The sequence below is a fragment of the Polypterus senegalus genome, chromosome 7, assembly GCF_016835505.1.
Source record: "Polypterus senegalus isolate Bchr_013 chromosome 7, ASM1683550v1, whole genome shotgun sequence".
Lineage (NCBI taxonomy): Eukaryota > Metazoa > Chordata > Cladistia > Polypteriformes > Polypteridae > Polypterus > Polypterus senegalus.
Genome location: NC_053160.1, coordinates 128,517,943 through 128,542,663, shown reverse-complemented (window position 1 = coordinate 128,542,663; position 24,721 = coordinate 128,517,943). Strand labels below are relative to the sequence as shown.

General features: G+C 35.8%; 1 protein-coding gene and 1 long non-coding RNA gene across 2 annotated transcripts in view; one reads left to right on the top strand and one right to left on the bottom strand.

Annotated features, from left to right (window-relative positions):
* xrcc4 (X-ray repair complementing defective repair in Chinese hamster cells 4) overlaps positions 1-2,339 on the bottom strand; it is a 442,595-nt gene extending 440,256 nt beyond the window's left edge. Inside the window, exon 1 of the mRNA XM_039759286.1 lies at positions 2,281-2,339. The gene's annotated coding sequence lies outside the window, so the exon portion shown is untranslated. The remainder of the gene's footprint in view (positions 1-2,280) is intronic.
* Positions 2,340-2,479: 140 nt separating this feature from the next.
* LOC120532852 lies at positions 2,480-24,359 on the top strand. The gene is made up of 4 exons (XR_005634381.1): positions 2,480-2,564; positions 15,223-15,332; positions 23,204-23,238; positions 23,707-24,359. It is a non-coding gene; the product is annotated as an uncharacterized LOC120532852 (long non-coding RNA).
* The last annotated feature ends 362 nt before the right edge of the window (positions 24,360-24,721 follow it).

Sequence of the window (24,721 nt, the reverse complement as noted above, 5' to 3'; positions counted from 1 at the left end):
CACGTGGGTACTTACATATGTATGACAACGATGAGATGTTCTTCCTGCAATTACTTTGTCTGCAAAGAACATTCAACAACTGAAGTGAAATGTGTTAACATATGCAAATTCTGCACTGGATGAAAGTGTGACGAATAAGCACTGGTGAAGCAGATCAAGTTTATTTTCAGGTAGTCCTAGAGTGTGTCATACTATTGGTGTTAAAGTACATTAAAAACATGTACAATTTACAGGGGTGGGGGTTGATTTGTTTCAAACCTTTTTCTTTTTGTAAAACTCGAGTTATGAGTATGAAGTGCTATTTGATTTGTAAAAATTCAATAAAATAAAAAAAATGTACACTTTAAATTTATTGAAATATTTTATATCATAGCATCAAAGTGTGTATATAAATAGCCATTTTAACAATGGTGCATAAAGTACACCACACCAGTAATTAAGATAAGAAATGGTGGGAGTAGTTAAGGGTTAAATGCCCTCTGTAGGTCACAGGACTTTCCCCTCATTCATCCTATTAGGCACATTGATCAAATACAGTATCTGGGTATAGACAATTTCTTCTTTGATGCATGATACTGTAGCTATTAACTATAGACAGAGTTTCAACAGTATTAAGGGGTCTCTGGCACCTTGATTGTCAATTCTGCTGTCATCCTCATCTGGACTGGCAAAATGTATGTTGTTTAAGCATGTTCTAAGGATGCCGCTTAGGCAAATCTTCCTGGAAATGCTCCTGGTTCATCAGACTAGACGGAGGCTGTGTGTTAAATCCAGGACACAATGGAGGGATTGTCTCTAAACTAGCTTGGGAACACAAGGCAATTGCCCAAAATGGGGTGGAATCTGTAGCTGGGAACAGGAATGTCTGGGTCTCCTTGACATGCTGTTTCCACAACCCACACCAGAACAAGTAGTTTCAGAGGATAAGATGAGATTTGTGGCATTAGGGTCAAAGAAGTTAAAAAGCATATTAAAGAATACTTCTCAACTCTTGAAGACAACAATGATCTCTCTCTGTCATGAGAGTTTCAAAGACACTTTCTGAAGAAAAATAAAAGTGAATCTCATTCCAAGACATCTCCAGGATTAACATTTGCAATTCTTTATTCATCCTTTCTTTTTATACACCTGCTCCTGCCTTTCATTCCTTTTCATTTCCTATGGTTTTGTTCCCTTCCTCCCTTTCTACATAACCTGTGGTGTGTTATTCAGTCACAAACCTATTGAAAGCACAATCAGTAACCTTTTGTAATACTTTTTCAACATTTCCCATTTTACCTTAAGATCATCTCTGGACAAATTAATAATTATATTCTATTCTTTTGTTTTACTATTGCAGAACTAGATTAAATAGGTAAGCAAATGGAGACCAGAGATGAATGAATACAGGGCAAACAACCTAATAGTAATTGCTGAACATTTAAAATATACAGTGATAGGTAGAGTAGTCACTTATTTCTTTCAGTTACCTCAAAGCTGATACTGCACATATACTCACAGTACATTAATCTAAAACCTATTATTTTAAAAGAAAAAATTAATAATATATTCATTAAATAGAAACTAAAGAAAAAAAAAACAAAAACTGAAAAATTAAAAGAGCTGTCAAAATATTTGCAGCAAGAAACCCATTTTCAAAACCAAAATTTAAATGTATCCATCTGTCCATTTTCCTAACCCGACTATCCTGACCAGGGGAGAAAAGAAAACTTAACTCTATCAAAGCAAATTACTTATGTCCACCCTTTTAAATAATAAAGAAAAAAAAATACGTGCAGAAATGGCTAACCTGTTGAAACAAAAATTATTTACACATACTTGTAGTACTAGGTTGTTGTACCGTGTTAGCCATTATGAATGTAGAGAAAAGCCAAGCAAAATGACACCTTTTATTGGCTAACTAAGAAGATTACAATATGCAAGCTTTCGAGGCAACTCAGGCCCCTTCTTCAGGCAAGATGATTACATCTTGCCTGAAGAAGGGGCCTGAGTTGCCTCGAAAGCTTGCATATTGTAATCTTCTTAGTTAGCCAATAAAAGGTGTCATTTACACATACTTGAAACACTGTTTACAGAATCAAAACAGCACAAGCTAAATTTTTGTCTCACTTGCTAAACAAATGTTAACGCAGACGTATTACACAAATAAGCCCCATCCGTACATTAAAAAGTCATAATATTTAATAACGAAGTGCAAAAACCATCACAGAAAGGCTAAGAAATATCTTCTCCTTTCCTTAAAACGTTTCTAGAGCAGAACTAACAAAATAGCCACCCTACCTCTGACCTTTCAGATAGTTCCGGTGATGCGACCGCCTTGAAAGATAAGCCCAGCCAATCAGAAGCTTAAAAACTCGCGCATCTCACGCTTTTTAGCAAAACACAATATTGACACAAGAACTAGTCAATCATATCGTCAGATTTAGGTGACGTTAAAGAACAACTGGTGACGTGTTCATGACTGACACCAATAAACAAGTAAAACGCGTACGTGTTCTCGCGAGGTTTAGGTTTTCATGGGCGTGCAGGAAGTTTGATGTGGCAAAGATAGAGCGATCAGTATGGTAAGGAAAAGTTAATTACTTACGGGTTGTTTTCTTTTGTTTTTATCCCAAAATTCGTTTACGGGACCCATTTATTGACTCGTCTACATACTAAACGAGCTATTGTGAAGTAATTTGTATTTCAAAGTTTTAGAGACTTGATGAGTCTCTTTATTTTTGTGGGTTCAGTCGTAAATCATTATGAAGGTTCTTTACATTTAGTATTTTTAGAAATGCACGGTGTCCCACACTTTATATTAAATAGCATTTTTTTTTAATCTATAGTGAATATGCCCTAGTTCAGTATAATAAGTAGTTCAATTGCTATTTAGTAATCCTAGCTAATCAGTGATAGAAAAATCCAGCTGCTCCCCGAGCAGGGCAAAAAAATCACAGCCATGTAATAACTTCAGAGTAGTTGTAAATATCAGTTTTAGGAGATCTGATGCTACTGCTTAGGATGATACATTGTGCATTTCACGTTTAACTGTTTTCATTTGCAAAAGTGCATTGCAGTTGTTCGTTTTTGATACTGGTATAACCTCTCGCAAGCAGATCTTTAAAACCTGTTTTGTAAACTTCATTTGCAAGTTTTTCTTGTTTCCACTGTTAAGTAACCCTGACAGCAGTTAATTAATGCAAGTTATAGTAACCCGTAAAGCAATCTTATTCCAAAAAATGTTCTTGCAATATTTTTTTTTTAGTTGCCGCATATTTCAGAAAGAAATAACAGTACAGTGGGCCAGAGTTATGCATGTATCCATCTATTGTCAAATATGTTTATCCTCCTTGTTATATGAAAAATAACTTGGTAGTTATTGTGTTTGCTTGTAACATTAGGTTGGTAATAGCATTATTAAACATACCATCTAATGTATTCCTAGTGTGTACTAATTTCTTCTATCAATGCTACCTAAAAAATATGCATGCTTGATGAAGTAGGAGTTTACTAATCCTTAGATTCATTACTGCTGGATACAAAACTGGACTATTCCATAATGGCAAATAAATGTCACACACAATTCTCTCATCTAACAGTTATGTCCCAGTACAGAGCCCCCTCAACATAGGATAAAACAAAAATAGTGAAATTTCACTTCTTGTTTTACTCAAACTAAATCAATAAATATCATAACACATATACTAAACTTGGTTACTTAGCACTAATGTTGATTAGCGAATTTCAGTTAAGTGTTATTTGTAGTGAACTGACTGTGTTCACATTCGCCCTTGTTTGCAGAATTATTTCCTTATATATTTCCTATAATTGGCCGGTATAGATGAACCTTTTTCCCCAGCGCCCCATGATGGTTTTCAAGGCCAGCGTGCAATCCCCTGGAGCTGTAGCAGCCAACATTGTATGTGACTGCCCCCCGCTTATATAATTCTGGTCATTTCCACTACAGGCTCTGTGGGACATAGTTAGCGGCAGAATGGATAAGTAAATAATGCAGGTTCTCAAAATGTGATTGTTATGAAACGTATACAGCATAAATAACGTTATCTCTGCTTGTTAATAAATGTGCAGGTCGATTTTTGAGTTCCATGTCAGTATAAATGAGAGGTGTATGCCCTATGTATGTGTAATTATTCATGTGCAGATAAAAAAAACAAACCTTGTAGGAGCCTGACAACACAGGAGACTCTTATGAAATAATAATGATGATTTAGTACTATTTACAAGACGTTTCTATCTTTTTGATAGAAAAAAAGTGCATAGCATCAAAACATACAGTTTGGAGAGACTACAGTGTGACTTCAAAAAATAGAACGAGCCAGCACATAGCTTCAGTCATGACACACCACTTTGAATTTTCTGCCATTGAAAGACCTATGTATTTTGTGTGACTTTTGACTACAGTTTCAGCATTTCTGTTTGTTTTGATGAAATATATGATTGCTCCTCTCTGACTGTGTTCTTTCTTCTTTGATCTCACAGATGCCCGATGGTGTAGTGGTAGGCAGTAGGCACTACTGTCACACAGCTCAGGTTACCTTTTTGGCCACAATAATTGGTCCCGTATAGTAGGCTGATGTTTCCCTAGTCCTCCCATACACTTTAAAGATGATTGCACCATTATAATCAAGTCAAATTTAGTTCAGTTTATCCTTCCCCAATGACTTCAATGCAGTTTTCCAAATTAGTTGATATTTGCAAACACGCAAGGCAAAGTGAACAACATGGGGTTCACTTATTACTACTTATCACACACAAGACTAACAGACAATAACTTTATAAAACCGCCTTGATGATAATGTTTTATGATTTTGGGGACCAGTTCATATGTATTAAAAATCTCTGAGGAACTATTACGCTTTTTCATTTCCTGATACTTTAATTTTGTAACTTTAAACATAAATGGGTATTTAAAAAAAAAACCCTACCAATTAATACAAAGTATTTTATTGTCAAAATTAGTAGTCAAGCGCTAGGGAAACTGATTTAAGGTTTTCTTTCTTTTAAGGGCATTTGAACGTAGTTTTACTTTTTTTTTTTTTTATCTTTATTGTTTGAGGCATGCAGTAATTACAGTGACCAGATGTTTTCAAAAACAAATACTACATTATGTAAAGTATTGTCACAAGACACATTTCAGTACAAATCATTAAAATTGCAGGACCTTTACTATTCCAGGTGCAATAAGCGGGCAGGTAAAATGGTTACCGACCCCTCGCATCCAAGCAAAAACCTCTTTGAACTTGGCCTATCTGCCAGGCATTATACAGTCATATGAAAAAGTTTGGGAAAGTTTTAATATATGACATGCCTTATGGAAACAGTACAGTATTTCAGCAGAGACATGTTTATTGGATTAACAGAAAATATGCAATATGCATCATAACAAAATTAGACGGGTGCATAAATTTGGGAACCCCAACAGATATATTACATCAATACTTACTTGAGCCTCCTTTTGCAAATCTATCCGCCTCTAGACGCCTCCTATAGCCTTTGATGAGTGTCTGGATTATGGATGGAGTTATTTTTCACCATTCTTCCATACAAAATCTCTCCAGTTCAGTTCAATTTGATGGCTGCCCAGCATGGACAGCCTGTTTCAAATCATCCCATAGATTTTCGATGATATTCAAGTCAGGGCACTGTGATGGCCATTCCAGAACATTGTACTTCCCCTCTGTATGAATGCCTTTGTAGATTCTAAACTGTGTTTTGGGTCATTGTCTCGTTGGAATATCCAACCCCTGCGTAACTTCAACTTTGTGACTGATGATTGAACATTATCCTGAAGAATTTGTTGATATTGGGTTGAATTCATCCGACCCTCGACTTTAACAATGGCCCCAGTCCCTGAGATAGCCACACAGCCCCACAGCATGATGGAACCTCCACCAAATTTGACAATAGGTAGCAGGTGTTTTTCTTGGAATGCGGTATTCTTCTTCCACCATGCAAAGCGCTTTTTGTTATGAGCAAATAACTTAATTTTTGTCTCCTCACTCCACAGCACTTTGTTCCAAAATTAATCTGGCTTGTCTAAATGAACATTTGCATACAACAAGCGACTCTGTTTGTGGAGTGAGTGCAGAAAGGGCTTCTTTCTCATCACCCTGCCACACAGATGTTCTTTGTGCAAATTTGCTATGAATTGTAGAACGATGTACAGATACACCATCTGCAGCAAGATGTTCTTGCAGGTCTTAGGAGGTGATCTGTGGGTTGTCTGTAAACATTCTCACAATCCTGTGCATATGCCACTCCTGTATTTTTCTTGGCCTGCCAGACCTGGGTTTAACAGCAACTGTGCCTGTGGCCTTCAATTTCCTGATTACATTCCTTACAATTGAAACTGACAGTTTAAACCTTTGAGATTAGCTTTTTGTAGCCTTCCCCTAAACTATGATACTGAACAATCTTTGTTTTCAATTCTTTTGAGAGTTGCTTTGAGGACCCATGTTGTCACTCGTCAAAGGGAAGCACAACTTGCAATTGACCACCTTAAATACCTTTTCTCATGATTGGACACACCTGTCTATGAAGTTCAAGGCTTACCAAGCTAATCCAACCAATTTGGTTTTGCAAGTAATCAGTACTGAGCAGTTACATGCATTGAAATCAGCAAAATTACAAGGGTACCTTAATTTTTCCACAGCCAGTTTTTCACATTTGATTTAATTTCATACAACTAAATACTGCTTCAGTAAAAATCTTTGTTTGGAAAACACCCCAGTACTCGGATGTTCCTAGGAAATGAAAGACATACCACTGTTATCTTTTTTTTTTTTTCCTCTTTCTTGGATGTCTTCATTATTACAGAGATCGGTGGTATTTGCCTATAATCATTTATATTATAGATTGGATTATTAAGTGTTTTAAATAATAAAACAAAAAAAATCTGGTTTGGAATAGAGGACCCACAATGAAGACTTGCAAAATAATGGCTGATAATCTTATGCTTCTTACCGAAATAAAACTAATCCATCTGAATGATTTTTTTTTTTTTTTGTGGGGCCCAACACCTAGTGTCAGATCAATTTCACTTCTCAGATAGTGAAGCAAGTTAGTTGTCAAGCTGTCTTTAAAGGCAAACTATTTCTAACATGGTTTGCAGATTGCCGTCTTTTAAGCAACATCAGTCTTTTACTAAGCCACACCACCTCCACGCAAGTGATTGTGATCAAAATCTTGCAATTAAATCTAATGACATTCTGTCAAGTTCTGGCCCTGAAACACTGAAATGAATTAAGTAGCGCTGAAAATAGTTGGAAGATTCAATAGTCTGCATTCTCGCCCCTTTTTTTATGTTATTCTTGAGTTTTCTTCTTAAAGCTTGTGGAATGTCTTCTCACTCCGCACCATTTGCTTATTCTATAAATGTTAAGTTTTAAACTGTTTATTTTACAGTTTAAATCTCTATAAACCTCAGCATTATTAATAATACAAAGTCTCAGAGACGTATTTCCGGCAGTCTCCCAAAAAATTTGGAAGCCATTACTAACAACCCAATTCATCCATATACATGGCTTCATTTCATTCATAGAAAGCAGTCTCTTATATGTCAAAAATGGAAAAGCACTAGCAATAATTTTTTACTGTATTTTATTTTTGAATTGTATTATCTATTGTTAATACATAGTGACAGCTTGTGATGTACCATAACATGGAAATATTTTATTTTGGGGATAGCATAGCATTTATGCAAAATATAGAGTTGGAAAAGCGCTTTACAACCATATGGGAACCATTTCTGTGCACCTTATATTTAGGGAGATGTAGCCAGTCAAAATCATAATCTTCTACCCATTCCCCGCCACCCAAGCCATCAGCCAAAAAATACATTAAAACTTTGTTTTTGTTTTTTGCTTAAATCTCCCTTAATATTAATCCAAGACATGTCTAATTTCGGTTCCATGGGTTACTCATATGACCAAATCAGCATTCCAAATCTGGGATGATGAGGTCAAAAAGAATGATGACTTGACATGAAGTACCCAAAGGATGGTATTCTGTGTAAGTGATGGGACTGGGAGAATGCTTCTGTTCTGTAAGTGGTGGGCACACCTCATACTAGATAAGTGACAGAAGAAGTCAGTTAAAAAAGGAAGGTGTGGTAGAATGAAGTTTTATGTAGGGAGTCAGGATCCAGTGAGCAGGAGTGTTTGCGGTACATTGAAAATCAGAATGTGATTGGCAGGAGATAAACTGGTAGGGAAAGCTTTCTTTTATTATTATTTAACCCAGTTAACGGAGTATAAGACAGGGCACAGTTTGTTAAGGAACAAAGACTCCAAGTAAAAGGTAGAAAACTCAAGTTACCTCTGAGTTGTTTGCTTTTTACGCTGGTCGTTTCAATATTCTGTGAATTAATTTTTTTAGTACTATGTTGTTTTTTTTTAATATAGTTTTGTTTTGTAAATATGTACGACTATGCGGTAAACTAATCTGCTGTGTATCATTTATAATGTAGGTGTTCTGTTATCCATCTTTTCTCTTACCCATCATGGCATCGGTCTCGACCCCGACAGATAATTGAGGTTTTACCCTATATAATTTTTATTCTAGTGCCTGCAGCTGCTCCTCGCTGTAAATTACTAATTATCATTTTTTAAGTTAGGTTTTTTTTATGTGTATACTTCATGTTTCTAAACTTTACTAAAATAACATTTTTAATAAAACATAGTGCTTTTCCTATTAAATTCAACTGTTCCCAGTAGTACTTTCATTTCAAATAAACTGCAAAATATCTAGCTCTTCATGTTTGATTTGACAGAGAGTAAGAAATACAAGCCGAACTATGACTTTACCCCCCAACTGTTACACAAGAATATTAATAAGAATAATACTGCCTGTTGGAAAAGGTAACGCATCTCTCCATAATGCCCCTTTGGGATCAGGGTTAGATTAAAGATCTGTGTGTAAGGCCTTTGAGTCATATTTATCATCTGGAAGTCTTTAATGAATATTCTAATACATAGTTGGAACTAAGAGTTCAGAGATCATACAGTAGAGTAAGGCTTTAATGTGATAAAAATGTAGAAATTCTTGAATGTGTTTTCCAGCTTTCTATGGTCAATGTGTATTTTGTGGCTAATTTATGATTTTTACACACAATGTTCTTTCTTTTTCAAAATATACTAACAAGCAGCTGGCTGCTCAACTCAATCTTTTAGTGCCAACTTCATTTAAATAGGATTGATTTTGTGAAATGTAGCTAACTGAAACATCTCTAATGAGTAAATTCTATTCAAAAACAAATGTTACAAAAGTAACAGAAATTAAAGATATTCTTAGAAAAAAGATACTAGAGAGAAAAAGTATGACCAGTTGCCACCATCATGATTATATTGTTAACATTTAAGTTATAGAAAAACATTTTTAAAATATTTCTTGTCATTTGTAAGCGTAAAGGTAGTTCCTGTTTTTTAAGCAAGCTTTTTATTACATCCCATAAGTAATGAGAATAAGGATATGTGTCATGTCATATCAGGTCTCTCAAATGCAGTTTTGCTACAAAAAAAATATATATTATCCCAGCTACCACTTTATAAAAACAAAAACAATATATCATGTTGTCTTAACATTAATCTCTCCAATTTATTACTTCATTCTTTACAATTGCATGATGAAAAATGCAGTGACTTTTTTCCCATTTTTGAAGATTATTTTATGTATTTTTGGAAGTACATTTTTGATACAGTGGCTTGCATACTTTTACCAAACTGCAGCAATTATAGATTCTTTGTTTCACCACTTGACACCATACAATAATGTTGCATGGAATAACTGTGCCAAAAAAAGTACAGAAATGGCAATTTTATTTTTGTACTATCGCAGCTTTGTTAATTTTGGTACTGGCAGTAATAAATACAGTGGAACCTTGGATCACGAACATCTCGGAACACGTACAAATCGGGTTACAACCAAAACATTCGCCAAATTTTTGCATCTGTTCACAACCATACACTTGGGTGACGAACAAACCAATTTCCTTTCCGGTTCGTACACGCCGATGATTTCCACACGTGTTCAGTCTCTCCCTGTACATTGTTCTCAGTTAGACTTGCATGCATTAATACTACGGAAAGAAAAGGGGGAAATTTAGCATAAGAGAGTCTGTTACCTGCTTCCATTGTGCGAAACACACCGTCACTGAAGTCCAATTAGGGTGTGGCTATTTACCCTTGCACATCATCTAAATCTCCTTTGAATTCAATCAGTGAAATGCAGAGTTCAAAAATGTCATCTTCCTCTGCAAGTTTATGAATAGTGCTGGACGGTGTACTGGTTCATACTAAAAACCATTTATATTTGTTATGCATTTTTCTTATACCACAACATTGGTTTAAAATCGGTGTTTCCTGCCTTGAATTTGCATGTTTTTCTGGTTTACTTGGTGTGCTTCAATTTCCTTTCAAAGTCATGTAGAGTTTTGTGATGCTAAATTGACCCTGATAGTGTGTATGTGTATGCTCGTATTCACTCTGCAATGAGCTGGTGCCATGTTCAGGATTCGTTCCTGCCTCGAGCACAATGCCTGCTGGGATGGGCGCAACCCTGAATGAATGGCATAATTAAACATGTATAAAGAAGTTTTTTTTTTTTTTTTTTATAAAGTTCTGAACACTCTGTGGTCTAAGTTTATAACTAGTTTTAATTTCACAAAGACGTTTATCGTGTAGTGATTGGTTAGGTTGAGAAAGAAAAAGGAAGGATAGGAGCTGAAGGTTTGGTACGTCCGATGGAGACAGCACGCATGAAATAAAAAAAGCCCGCTCAGAAGAACAGCCATTGAATTCTGTGTTCGTGTCTCTGACCACCAGATCCCAAACCCAGCATTTAAACAATATTTCAGTTAAACCTGTACGATACCCATTCATACATCCAGTTTTTTGGAGCCTTGTCACACCTGCCATAACGTTCTCTACACTGAATGTACACCTAGTGACCCCTTACTGAAAGGGAGCAGCACTACCTCCACACCACCGTGCATGTTTAATGCAAACTTTAATGCATTTCATCATAAAAAATATCAAGTATTTTATCTTAGCATTTTAAATTTTCAGAAAGCAGGAATATCATGAAGTGAATGGATTCTGTACGGCGATCCCTGCTTGCACCTCCACTTAGTGCAGAGGAAGTCAATTTAAGATGCAGGTAGCGATTAACAACTGGGTCAGGGAACACTTGACACAAAGTATTTAATGTGCTACATTAAGTTCTAACGGGGTTTCAGAAAATCTAGTAAATTAAACATTGATTTTAGGATAATGTTTAGTTTACAACATTCTACTTTAATGGCAATAAACTATGAGAATAAAGTGGAAATGTTGACTTTAATATCGACATAAACGGAAAGGAACAACCCTCTTAATCTGAACAAGCCTTTGTAGACATATCAATAGGAAAGCAAGGTGTAAAACTTAAGTTTAAATTAAGTTCATAGACACGCTGCCACTAAATATTCACAGGCAAATCCACAACTTAATACCGGGAATGCCTGTTAAACATCTTAGATTCACGAGTACCGATTTGGGTAGTGAACACTTCAATGAATGAAACCTGTTATCTTTACAATGGTTGACAAACACTAAATATAATTTGAACACACATCCTCCAAATATGAACCTAATTGAAAGAAATAATGATAATCAAATCCTCGATGACCGCAACACTCAACCGTGACAAAACAATTACATTGACAATCATGTTACGTTATTTTTAAAATGTTTTCTTTTTCATAACTTCTTTAACACACTACTTCTCTGCTGCAATGCATGGGTATTTTGCTATCTGTGATAAAAGGGACACTTTTTTTTTTTTCTGCCAATATATGCCAGACAAGCCCACAAAGTATATCATAAAGGATTTTGTACAGGCAGAAGCAAACACTGGATTCTGCCTGAAAGTAATTACATATACAGGAAAGCATTCCTTTCAAAGAGAGAACGGTCCCTTGACAAGTCGGGTTGTGCTGGAGCTGTATCAGGGCTATGAACATTTAGGTTTGTGTACATGGACAATTTTTTTACATCACCAGAATTGTTCATGGAGCTATAAAGCAGGGGAATTGGAGCTTGTGGCACAGTGAGGGTGAACAGGAGACCCATGCCTTCACAGTTGAAGCCAGACAGACTGAAGATGAAAAGAGTTGACAATAACAGTTTTCATGTGGGCAGAAAACGTGGTGGCAATAAAAATATTTTTTTGTACAATTCTCATGACAGTGGAATAGGTTATTCTTAACCAGTCTACTGCAGTAATTGCATTGGAAAATGTAGTTAACATCCACTCGTGCATGGGGTAAAAAATAACATTGAATACCGTGAAACCAGTATAATTTTGAAAAATACCGTAATTTAGAATTTTGGTCATACCGCCCAGCACTACTTATGAACATTCAGACAGATTAATCATAGATAAGGCTATTTGAGAACTATCAGAAATACCTAATATTGTTTCCTAGGGTTTTATTCTTGAGACATCCAGATTTATATTTAATATTTGTGATAGACACAGATGATTTACTTTTTCTTAGTTTAAGCAGTAAAAGTATACTGGGACTTTGCGCCAGAAACAGTACTCTTCTCATTTGTGCTGAATCTTAAATTCAACATTTTGTAACAGGAGGTTAAATGTGGTCTAATTTGGATAAAGTTTCATAGCTAAGATCTGTCACACAAAAGTGAACCCTTTCCAAACATTTAATGGTGATTCAAACTCAGTAATTTGTCATTGTTTTGACTATGCTAAATTGCTAAAGAATGAAGTGGAAAAGTCTTGAAAAGCACTGTTGATGACAAGGCAGTTAACCCTATATGCTTATTCCCTATGACAGCAGTGAATAATTGAAATAAACTTATTAAAATCTGAAAGTAGTTTTGGGCAAAAGGATTTTTCAATGAGAGATCTGTTGACCTACCACCAAAGAGTTGGAAAGAATTGCAACTTTGTTTGCACACATTTTTGATGCATCAAAGAGTTAGATATAATGCGGTTTTCTGTGATACAGTTGGTAAGCAGCTAGGGTAAGAATGACTTAGGAATGCCCTGAAATATGTGCAGGAGATTTATCTAATAAAGATTTATTATCCAACTCATATCTACCTGCAAGCACTTATAGGAGACCTGCATGTAAAACTACCCTCCAGATTAAAACAATGTAATAACAAATTTAGGATAAGCTCTCCCCCAAACCCATCATCCCACAAATTGCACTCCTCCCCACCCCCTCTCTCCCACCCCCCTCTCTCCCTCCCCACATCACGAAAACCTGCCCCAATAGAGCATCATGGGGAGTGTAGTGTATAATACTAAAGAACCCAGTGGAATTTAGGTATGCAGAAGTAGTACAAGTAACAGACACAAAAACAGATGAGACAGAGAAGGGGGTTTTGTAGCTGCAAAGCATATGATTCCTCTTAGCCGATTAGTTTTGTAAAGGTGCAGTAGAAAGCCCGTCTTTATTTTTGAACAAATAACTAAAGCCAATAAGTAACAATTCTCGACTTAATGTGAAGAATAAACAGTAAGTTAACCAGTGCATCCAAACTGTGGTAATAAAAGTTAAAGATAATTTATAGGTCACTGTTCTTCCAACAACAACAACAACATTTATTTATATAGCACATTTTCATACAAACAGTAGCTCAAAGTGCTTTACATATTAAAGAATAGAAAAATGAAAGACATAATTATAAAAAATAAATCAACATTAACATCGAATAAGAGTAAGGTTCAATGGCCAGGGGGACAGAAAAACAAAAACTCCAGACGGCTGGAGAAAAATAAAATCTGTAGGGATTCCAGACCATGATACCGCCCAGTCCCCTCTGGGCATTCTACCTAACATAAATGAAACAGTCCTCTTTGGATTTAGGGTTCTCACGGAAAGGCTTGATGATGATGATGGTCACGTAGACTTCTTCCTTTTAATCCGTCCATCATTGTTGGAGCATCATGAAGCTTTGAGTAGGTGGAGGTGGCGCAGGCCACCACCACAAAGAAACCGGAAAAAAAAACAGAAAAGAGAGTAGGGGTCAGTACCGATTTTAGAGCCACCATGAATAGTTGTTATGATGAAAAACCTCTTCTGCCGAGCACTCACAGGAGACCTGCAAGTAAAACCACTGGAGCTGGAGAGGGATAAAGAAGAATTTGAATTGCTGTGCAATAAGCAATGGACACGTTAGCTTAACAGCAAAATTTGTCATTTTTACTTGTAAACATGTTAAGCATATTAGACTTGCATTTTCTTAAAACATATTTTATGAACATTTAATAAATTTGTGTCTGTCGTACAGTATAGGTTTTGATAAGAAGTAAAGGTCATGAATTGGGATTGTTCAGCTGCTATACTTGAAATGGGAAATAAACCCCTTATAAATACATTAAATTTATATTTTAACAGCAAAAATGCTTTAGTGCAATAAGTGATTAAAACCAATAAGGGCATGAATACATTTAGGCAGTGTTTAACTACCAGTTTCAATTAACTGAATCAATGTGAGAATATATTTTTGTTAGACAAATGATGAAAATTGCTTTTTTTAATTTTGCTGAGTTTCAGTCAAGTATGTTAAGACGAAATTTGAATATTATGACAGCTTGTAATTATGATAAACATTTTCTTAAAAATTAAAAGTATTATGGAAAATATTTTTTGTGCATATTTTATTAGTTAACACATGTATTGTAAGATATTTTTATTTATTTTAGTCATTTTTGTGGTCACTGAAAAATAAGTCTGTAGAATTTCATTTTTTAATAAAACGTGAACAATTAACACCTGTGGTCTATACTTTTAACTATAAAAGTAATGCTCCTCTACATCTAATTTTGCAGGAGCTTGATGTAAAACATTATAAAGCTCTGGTGAGAGTTTTCAAAAGTCTACATTTTCATAGGTTGAAAACACTGCAGTAGTGTGAATGAAAGGAGAAAACATAAACTAATGTATGTGTTGTTTTTTTTTTTAAACAAAAATGTACTAGTGTGGACAGTGCTTTACATGTTGTGTTTCTTAATGTTTATAGATCACTGGAAAAGTATTTATCAATGGTGCAATCAATTTTTATTTGAGGTTTTTTATTTTTTAATTTTTGGAACTTGTTGAGTCCTATGTGGAAGAATGTTAATTCTTCATGACTAGGTTTTATAGTGTATCGTTAAAATTGTTTTCTAATTACCTATGTTTTGATTTTGTTCTCTTTCTGTATGCAGTCTGCCATTTTCAATTTTCAAAGCCTACTGACGGTCATTCTGCTGCTGATATGCACCTGTGCTTATATTCGTGCCCTGGCTCCAAGCATTCTTGACAAAAACAAAACTGGGTATGTATATATTTTTGCAGAATTTGGCATATACACAACTGAGGTCATTTATACTTACAGGTAGAGTTGACCCCACATTACAATATTTTGATGCCTTTATGTTTTAAAGTTTTTGTCATCAGTAAATTGATGCCTTTTTATTTCGCTGAAGTTAAATTTGAACTTCTATTTCAGTTTGTAAAATTGTGTTAACAAGAAAAACTAGTGACTCAGTTTAAATCTTTTTGAATCATGAAAATGGATTTTCAGACATCTCGGTAGTCTGCACAGTAAGACTAAAGGCATTTCACATTTGCCACTTTGTGCCATCCTGTTAGCATGTCATGGATTTCTTTCATTAGGTAGAAACATTTTTTTTCCTTGGAATAATCATTATGGAGAGTCCAACAACGCCTGTGTTTATGAGCCATCGCTTTTGCAGTAATTGTGTGGTTTGTTAAGCAAACACAGTATTTCACGTTTATTTTAAATCCATCGGTCTCTCTGCTAAAACCAATATTCCCAAAAAGACATTTATTTGAAGAGTTAAACTCATACAAATTTCCAGTTTGGTTATAATTAGGGAGAAACCTGCTGTGGCATTATAACAATAATAATAAAACATTTTGAAGCTTTAGTGTTTATTTCACTTCAAGTACTGCATATAGCATGAGTACTGAAAAGTGCACTGATTTTTTCCAAGGTAGGGTGGAATAGTGGGCAGTAAGCATTTTTGACCAGGGTATAATAAGGATTCACAATGTTTGCATTTCTGGTGGGACATTTGACAAGCTGATAATATGTAGCGCAAATATTCCTTGACACTAGAATTACCAGAGCCTAAGAAAAAAACTCCTACATCCAGCCCACCTTAAATCCAATCACATCTCTTCGCCAGCGTCCTTTGTTCTGTAAATGTGCCGATTTAAAGACAAGCTGCAAGCAGCCGGCTATTCCATTCCCCCACCGACTTAGAACGTGCACAAACTTCTCCCAGCTCATGTCTTGATTGATTATCTGGGAGTGAAGTGGAGTTTTTAGAGTGGAAATAATAGATTGTCATTTGGAACACACGCATATCATTTGCATTCCATTTCTACAGTAATTTGTGTAAACACATTGTTAAAACAGAAACTCTTTCATATTTTAGTAATAAATGTTACAAAATGTAGGCATAAACTATAGAATGCGTGAAGCATGAAGTCCAAACATCAAATAAACACTTTCACAAAAGGTTCAAGAACGATCTAACAGCTTCCGTGGCTTAGCAGTAAGATTTGCTGACTCAGAGGGCAGCAGGTCTTGCCATGCCTCAAAGACCTGAGTTCGATTCCCCGTTGGGGAGAAAGTGTTTGTTTTTTTTTTATTGTGTTTTTTTTTTTTGTTTGTTTGTTTGTTTTAACCTCAAACGGACATAAAGTTTATAAATTGGTATGCACTGTCCATTAATGACTTCGTTATATTTTCATGTGGGATGCTACTTTTAAAATATTTAACAATTGAGACTGCAATTAACATGAACAAGTGTCCTTATAACTGTTATTTTTAAGATCCATAACACACACACACACACAGAGACAGACAGAGCACTGTGTAATAGAGAAACAGACAGGCAAAGAAGTCACTGTTGTGTCGCTGTTACTTAGAGTCAGATCAGGGGGATGTTAGAGAGCGTAAGCTTATTCAACCCCTGTTGATGTTTTTTTTTCTTTCAGTACATGTGCCTTCCCTGTTTGTTTATATATCTAGTGACTTCTTTCCACTGTAAAACTCCACTTCACTCCCAGATAACCAATCAAGGCATGAGCTGGGAGAAGTTCGTGCACGTTCTAAGTCGGTGGGGAGGAAGGAATAGCTGGCTGCTTGCAGATTGTCTATATCGGCACATTTAGATGACAAAAGACGCTGGCGGAGAGGCTCTGGTAATTCTAGTGTTAAATCTTGATTTGTTGAAGTCCTCAACAGTAATAAATCTCTGAAAATGTAAACTTTAATGTTCTATAATGATGCATGACCTGTGAAAGGATGTAGACAGCAGTCAAACATACACTTCAAAAATCACTATCATAATTTCACTGAAATATTCTTTGAATTTAAGGTCAAAGACAGAAAAATCCCTTAAATTTTAATAATTTCTGGAACCTTCTTGATCCCCAAAAGGCCTTCCTGGCAGTACCATGAGCAAAGCAGAAAGCAACCCTAGACAAGATGCCAGTCCATTGTAGACCCCACTCACAAAGGCAAACATAACCATGCTTTTGGGTTGTGGAAAGCAAACTTTGGTAACTGGAAGAAATTCACACAGATACAGGAGCCAGGTATAGATTTTATGCCTTGGATGCTGTTATCTGTGGAGGAGCAGCAGTATTAATTACCATGCCACCACTGTTTGAATAATGTAGTTTTTTTTTTTTTTTTGTACCCTTCATAGTTGGACACCATCTCAGTTCTTCTTCTGTTTCTTGGGTTGGAAAAAAGGTTTTAATTTGCTTATTGGAGGTGTAAATATTTATTGTTTAGTGTCAAAAAACGGCAACCCCCATGGTTTATCAGAGGTTTCTGACAAGATCCAGCAGTTCCCAATCAAAATCGCTATATTACTGAAACATGGTTAAAGCAAGTCTCCTCCTACACAACTTTTCCAGCAATTTTTATTTACATAAAATTGGCAAGGCAGTGACAGTTGCAGTATTGATCACCAGACATGTAGTGTGATATTCCCAAAAACTCTGGTGCTCCTGTGCTAGTGTGAGCGGTGATGACCATTGATTGCTCAGCCAGAAGTCATAAAATGTACTCCTTATTGCACCACATCAACGGTAAGCTCTTTTAAATGTTTTGCATGGTCATTTTAAACAATTTTCACTAAATGTGAAGTTTTGATCAATTTTCCTCTTCCCACTATGTCCTGGAAGCGTTTTGAGAGATCTGTGGCATAGTCAGCTGTGGAAGCAGGAATACCAGTGTCACTGGAGATAACCTTATAACCATTTTTCATGTTTGTTTGTTTGGTGGTAATGGTGGTGGTAGCATTATCGTTAAAAAGGGTGCTTTTACTTGTTCAGCAATTGTTTGGATGACTGGTGTCTCAGATCATTTTCCTTGCCCTGGTTTAGCATCACTGGGTGTAGATGTCCTAGAGGTTAGCGAGTGCATACCCTGTGATGCATTTGGCTGATTGCACCACATTCACCAGAGCTTGCGGTCCTGCTGCACGCTTTTCTCAAACCAGGCACTAATAATTCTTATCGCAATACTTTCAGTGGTTGATGTGTAGAAGTTCTTTAGCATCTGAGAGTGCAGCCTGAAATCATTGAGGTTTCTGAGATGGTACAGACAGTGCTTTGCCTTCAACATTGTTGACATGCTTAGACCAGGCCAGATCCTCCATTATGTGTACACCAAAACTGACAAGGTAGTCTTCTGTGAAGTTCTGCCTGTGCTACATGCTTGTCCAGGTAAGATTGAGGAGATTAGAAGGATTAATGCGTAGCTCAAGTCTTGGTGTAGGGCAAATGGTATGAGTTTTTAATGTATGTGGCAATTAGTACTCATTTTGGAACAGATGGGACCTGTTCTGCCACAGTGGGTCTTATCTGAACCACAGGGGCACCAATGTGTTGGGGAGGAATATGACAAGGTTATTCAAAGTTTGTAAAAGTAAGATGGAGCTGTTGATAGGGAATTTAGGACAGGTCACATTTAGAACTACACACGATGGAATAAAACAATAGTGTAATAATAAAAATGCATAGTAATGTAAATTCTAACCTAACATTTAAATGCAAAAGTAAAATGAGTAACATGTTAAAAATAGTTTGCTATTGCTAGAGGTATCAAAAATAAAACAAGTGAGTTGGAGTTGTATGTAGAGGATCATAATTATGATATTCTAGCAATAACAGAAACCTCAAAGATGGGGATGACTATAACATAGAGGGATATACTATACATTTTAAGGAAGGATAGACGGAACAGGAAAGGAGGGGAGTTGCTGATTATGTCAAACAATATTTAAATGCAAGTCTTCAGTTGGATAACGAGTCCCATCTTAGTCAGGACATGTGGCTTCATCTGGAAAGCCCAATGCAGACAAGTAATTTCAATACACATTTTTTTTTTAATTTTAAAAAGGCTAGTTTACAGGGGTGTATTATAGTCATAACGGACTTTACCCACGTATTAACTGAAATAATCTTGTAAATAGTGGAGCACGAGAGCAGGAGTTTTTAGAAGTAATCAATGACTGTTTTTTACACAGTATATTAGGCTCCCCACTGCATTGGTGCTTTATCTGGATTAAGTCGCACCCAATGCAACTGTGTTTGATCCTATTCAGGAAAAAAATCCCAGTCGCCCCATAGGAAAAAGTCTTTCCGAGACTAAGGTCATAAGGCTTATGAAACCATTTCTGGACAAAGGCAGAATCATAACAGTTGCGTGGAGCTTCCACCTGCAGCTAAAGTCACTTCAGTACACATTTGGTTTGTGACAAGGCCCTTGTGGATCACACATAGGAAGCTCTACAGTCAACTTGTGACTTTACACTGTAGGAAGATAAATAAATATATCAAGGTACAGGATAATCCCTCTTAAACAGCCACCTCGGGACTGGACCCATGGCCAGTTGCCGTTTTGGCCGGTTAATCCGACGCATACCTATTTTTATGTAGAAAAATATTTCTAAGGTATGTACTGTACCTCTTCGATGTTCCTGAAGAAGCCATATTCGCAAGGCTTCATCCACAATTTCGTACACAGGTTTTTTTTCCCTCGTACAACAACTGGACAGTGTGGTGTAGCAGGTCCACAGCTCAAGTCAAAAAGGACACTTTTTTTAAATAAATAATCGCCGCACTCGTGTCTTAGCGAGGGGACGTGGTATGTGTGGCCGATTAGTTTAGCGATCACGGAGCTGGAGTGACCGGTATTGACGACTGGCCGTCAAAAGGCAGCGGCAGTCGTGGAGGCTTTGGGCTGGTTTAGCCCCAGCATGAGTGCCCTGGCCGCTGGGGAAAGAACCCAAGTCTCATTCCGGATGGAGCCCGACGTAGCCAGGGATCAGAGGGCTACCAGACCAAAACCAAAAAAAAAAGGCGGCAAAGCAGTCGGGAGTAATTAAGTTAGTTAAGCAGTTCAGTTTAAAATTATACTGCTTTGTAAAGCTAACCGGCTTTTGAAAACCTCCTTGTAAGATTAATTGTCTTAAAATGAGCACATAATTACCATATATTTAAATGGGAAAAAATCTTAGGCCTTCCCTGTACCAACAAAAATTACTCTTATTTTGTACTGATAACACACAAATGCATGAAAATGGACATGTTCTTCTTTTTTCGGCTGCTCCCATTAGGGGTTGCAACAGTGGATCATCTTTTTCCATATCTTCCTGTCTTAGATACCACACACAGAGGTGAGTGGGTAATGGAAGCACGCAAAATTGAATTTCAGAATATCTTTTTTACCATAAAAAAAATAGAACAATATAATGACACTTCAGAGATCTCCAAGACTGCATCTCTGTGTCTTTTGTTGGTTGAGGCATGGTGGTTAGTACTGTTACATCACAGCTTATACAGTATACAGGGAGTGCAGAATTATTAGGCAAGTTGTATTTTTGAGGATTAATTTTAATATGGAACAAACACAGTGCTATCAGTCAATCCAAAATGTTAATAAACCTGAAACCTGAATGTTTCACAACGGAATTGCGAGTGTGAACATCATCAGGGGAATACATATGTGCGCACAATTATTAGGCAACTATTAGTGTGCAGATTTATTATGCAACTAAAGGAAAAATGAAAATTTTCCCATCTCACTTATTTATTTTCATCTGTTATAGTGAGAATAATAAACAAACACCTCAAAATTTACAAATAAACATCTCTGACATTTCAAAAAAAATAAATCAATCAACGAATGACCAATATAGCCACCCTTCTTTCCAATAACAGTCATAAGCCTTTCCATTCATGGAGTCTGTCAGTTTCTTGATCTGTTGACGATCAGCTTTTTGTGGAGCAGTGACTACAGCCTCCCAGACACTGTTCAGAGAGGTGTATTGTTTTTCTCCCCCGTAAATCTAGCGTTTAAGACGTGCCCACAAGTTCTCGATAGGGTTTAGGTCAGATGAGGAAGGGGGGCCATGTCATTATTCCTTCATCTTTAAGGCCTTTACTGGCTGGCCACGCAGTGGAGAACTTCGATGCAAGTGATGGAGCATTGGCCTGCATAAAAATCATGGTCTTTTTCCTGTATCACTGTTTGAAGAAAGTGTCTTCGAAAAACTGGCAGTAGGTTTGGGAGTTGATTTTGAGTTCATCTTCAATGCAAAAAGGTCCAACTAGCTCATCTTTAAAAATACCAGCTCATACCAGTACCCCACCTCCATTACTGATCCACAGGTCCATCCATCTGGTCCATCAAGAGTCACTCTCATCTCATCGGTCCATAAAACCTTTGAAAAAAATCTGTCTTCAGATATTTCTTGGCCCAGTTTTGACGTTTCAACTTATGTTTCTTGTTCAGTGGTGGTTGGGTTTCAGCCCTCCTTACCTTGGCCATGTCTTTGAGCACTGAACACCTTGTACTTCTGGGCACTCCAGGTAGGTTGCAGCTCTGGAATATGAAAGTACTGGAGGATAATGGGTTCCTGGTAGCTTCACGTTTGATTCTTCTCAAATCTTTGGCAGCTAATTTGCGTCTTTTGTTCTCAACACGTTTCTTGCGACCCTGTTGACTATTTGCAACAAAATGTTTGATGGTTCTGTGATCACACACGAATATCTTAGCAATTCCAAAAGTGCTGCATCCCTCTGAAAGACTTTTTACAATTTTTGACATTTCAGAGTCAGTTAAATCTCTTTTTTGGCCCATTTTGCCTGAGGAAAACTAGCTGCCTAATAATTCTGCACACCTTGATATAGGTTGTTGATTTCCTTAGGCCACACCCTCCCTCATTACACAAATACACATCACCTGACGTGCTTAAATCCAATAAGCATTCAAGTTAATACAGCTTGGAGTTGGAATATACGCATTAAAAATAATGATATGGTCAAAATACTCACTTGCCTAATAATTGTGCACACAGTGTATTTGACCACGATAATTACTCTAGCATAGTTGGCAAAGTTATTCCTAGCCCACAGGGACACTTCCCCATTGACTTTGTTACACTTAGCAGAAATTGGCGAATATTGCAAAAAATTCCATAATTTAATCAGACTCCTTGGCCATGTAGGAGATGAAAAGTATAGTGATCCCAGGAGAATGTAAATATTTAGGACCAAAAATCTAGGTTCACTGACTATCTTTAAATAATATTCATTCAATGTAGGGTGATGAGACCATTGTAGTACTTAACATATTCATAATGCATACTGTATTAGATAATTCTTTTATAAGTGCACATTCAATTTACTTTGCTGGCTTCATTCCATTATTGTTGAGAGAAGTTATTATCTTAATTAGATTTTTATTGTTTTTAGAGATTTTTTTTTTTTTTTAGTCCATACTAAGGTTGAATTAATTTATTTATGGTAAATTTACGTTTATAAATGTATATTCAATTAATGTTTTTGCTTCAGTGCTTATTGTTGCTTGACTCTAATTTTTAAATATACAAGTGTATTTTGTTATGATTTATACTGGCTAATACCACAGAAAAGATCTGTTACTAGTCTGTCAAAAATGTTAAATACATTTAAGTGTAATAATGCAAAAATTTAGATTTCATACTGTACTATTCATAACTTTGTTATCCCTATTTATGTCAAATCCTTTAGTAGTAACAGCTTTATTTCTGCAATTGAATAACCCTACAAAAATATTATCTTTTAGTGTTGATGATAAAATTTATTTTATTTATTTTTATTTATTTTTTTTAGGCTTTTGGGCATTTTTTGGAAATGTGCAAGGATAGGTAAGAAATGCCTACTAATTATTTAATATAGTTTAAACCCAGTTCTTGCATTTTCCTTGATGCAGTAAAAAATTGAAATTTCTTGAAAAAGTTAATCATTTTGAGCAACCTGTTAGTAGCCTGGTATAAATTTACATAATGGTTATATTGTAGCTTTTCATTTTACCTGTGGAGATTTCATTTTCACATTGGAAATTGCCTTTAGTTTCTTTTGCTTAATTAGTGGTTCCATCATTCACTTTATTTTATGTGAATCCAGATTTTTTAAATATAGATAGATAGATACTTTATTAATCCCAAGGGGAAATTCACAAGATATAAATAAGGATATTGTAGCAAAATTAAGGGGTTATAAAAGGTAAAGGTAGACATCAGCATAGATTCTCTAAACAGGTTAATTAACTTGATTTTTCAAATATTTTTTAAATTCTTGAAATGTATTTATTTATTTATTTTACTTCTTTACAGGAGAACGAAAAAGCCCCTATGTTGCAGCATGTTGTGTGATTATGGCGTTCAGTATTTTGTTTGCACAGTAGCCTGTTGTCCACATTTTATGAAGAACAGAAAAAAAAATTAGATGCAATATGCAATATTCTCAGTTGGTGCATTTTTATAAATTATTGGAAGCAGTTTGCTAGCCTTAAAAATGTTTCACGTAATAAATATGCCACATTTCTAAAGTGGACCAGTGAACGTTCCATGACAATATGTAATCTTTGCTTCTGACTTAACATTGACTTGTAAATAATCTATGTATTTGGCTTCATTACTTTTATTACTGGCATATTCATTAAATTTCTGTGGGGACACAATTATAATAAATATTTATGCATTTTTAATCAGTGTTTCATATGATTATATTTCACCATGGCTAAAGTAATGGGTTTCTATAAGCAAGATTTTTTTTAAAAATCCATTCATAGAAACTGAGTTTGCATTGGAAAGTAGTGTTTTAACCCTTATCCAGTCTTTAAAGGCAAAGTGTCTTGTGTGTATCTCAGTGTTTCTGTTAATAAGAAATGTATCTTTTAAAATGTTAATAGTGCTACTGAAATGAAATTTATTAAAATGCCCAAAATAAATATTTTGTGATATTAAATATAGCTGTATTAATAGTATTACAGTATCACATGTGCTTATTTTTTCTCTGTAACAGGAACTTAAGGACTATTTTCAAATTTCCACACACCAATATGATAAGATTATGCTGAGAATCAATCAGTCATTTTCTAACCAGCTTAGTCCCAAACTGAGCTAGCCTTGGACACAAGGCAGGAACAAACCCTGGAGATGCCACCAGTCCATCACAGAGCAAGTCACCCACTACGGTCAGTTTAGGGAGTGCCAATCCACCTGCATGTCTTTGGACTGTGGGAGGAAACCAGAGCATCCAGAAAAGTGTGACAAATGAAATAATTAAATATATATATATAAATAAAAAAATTAGGGATGTAGATTTTGGTTAATTGATGGTAATTAG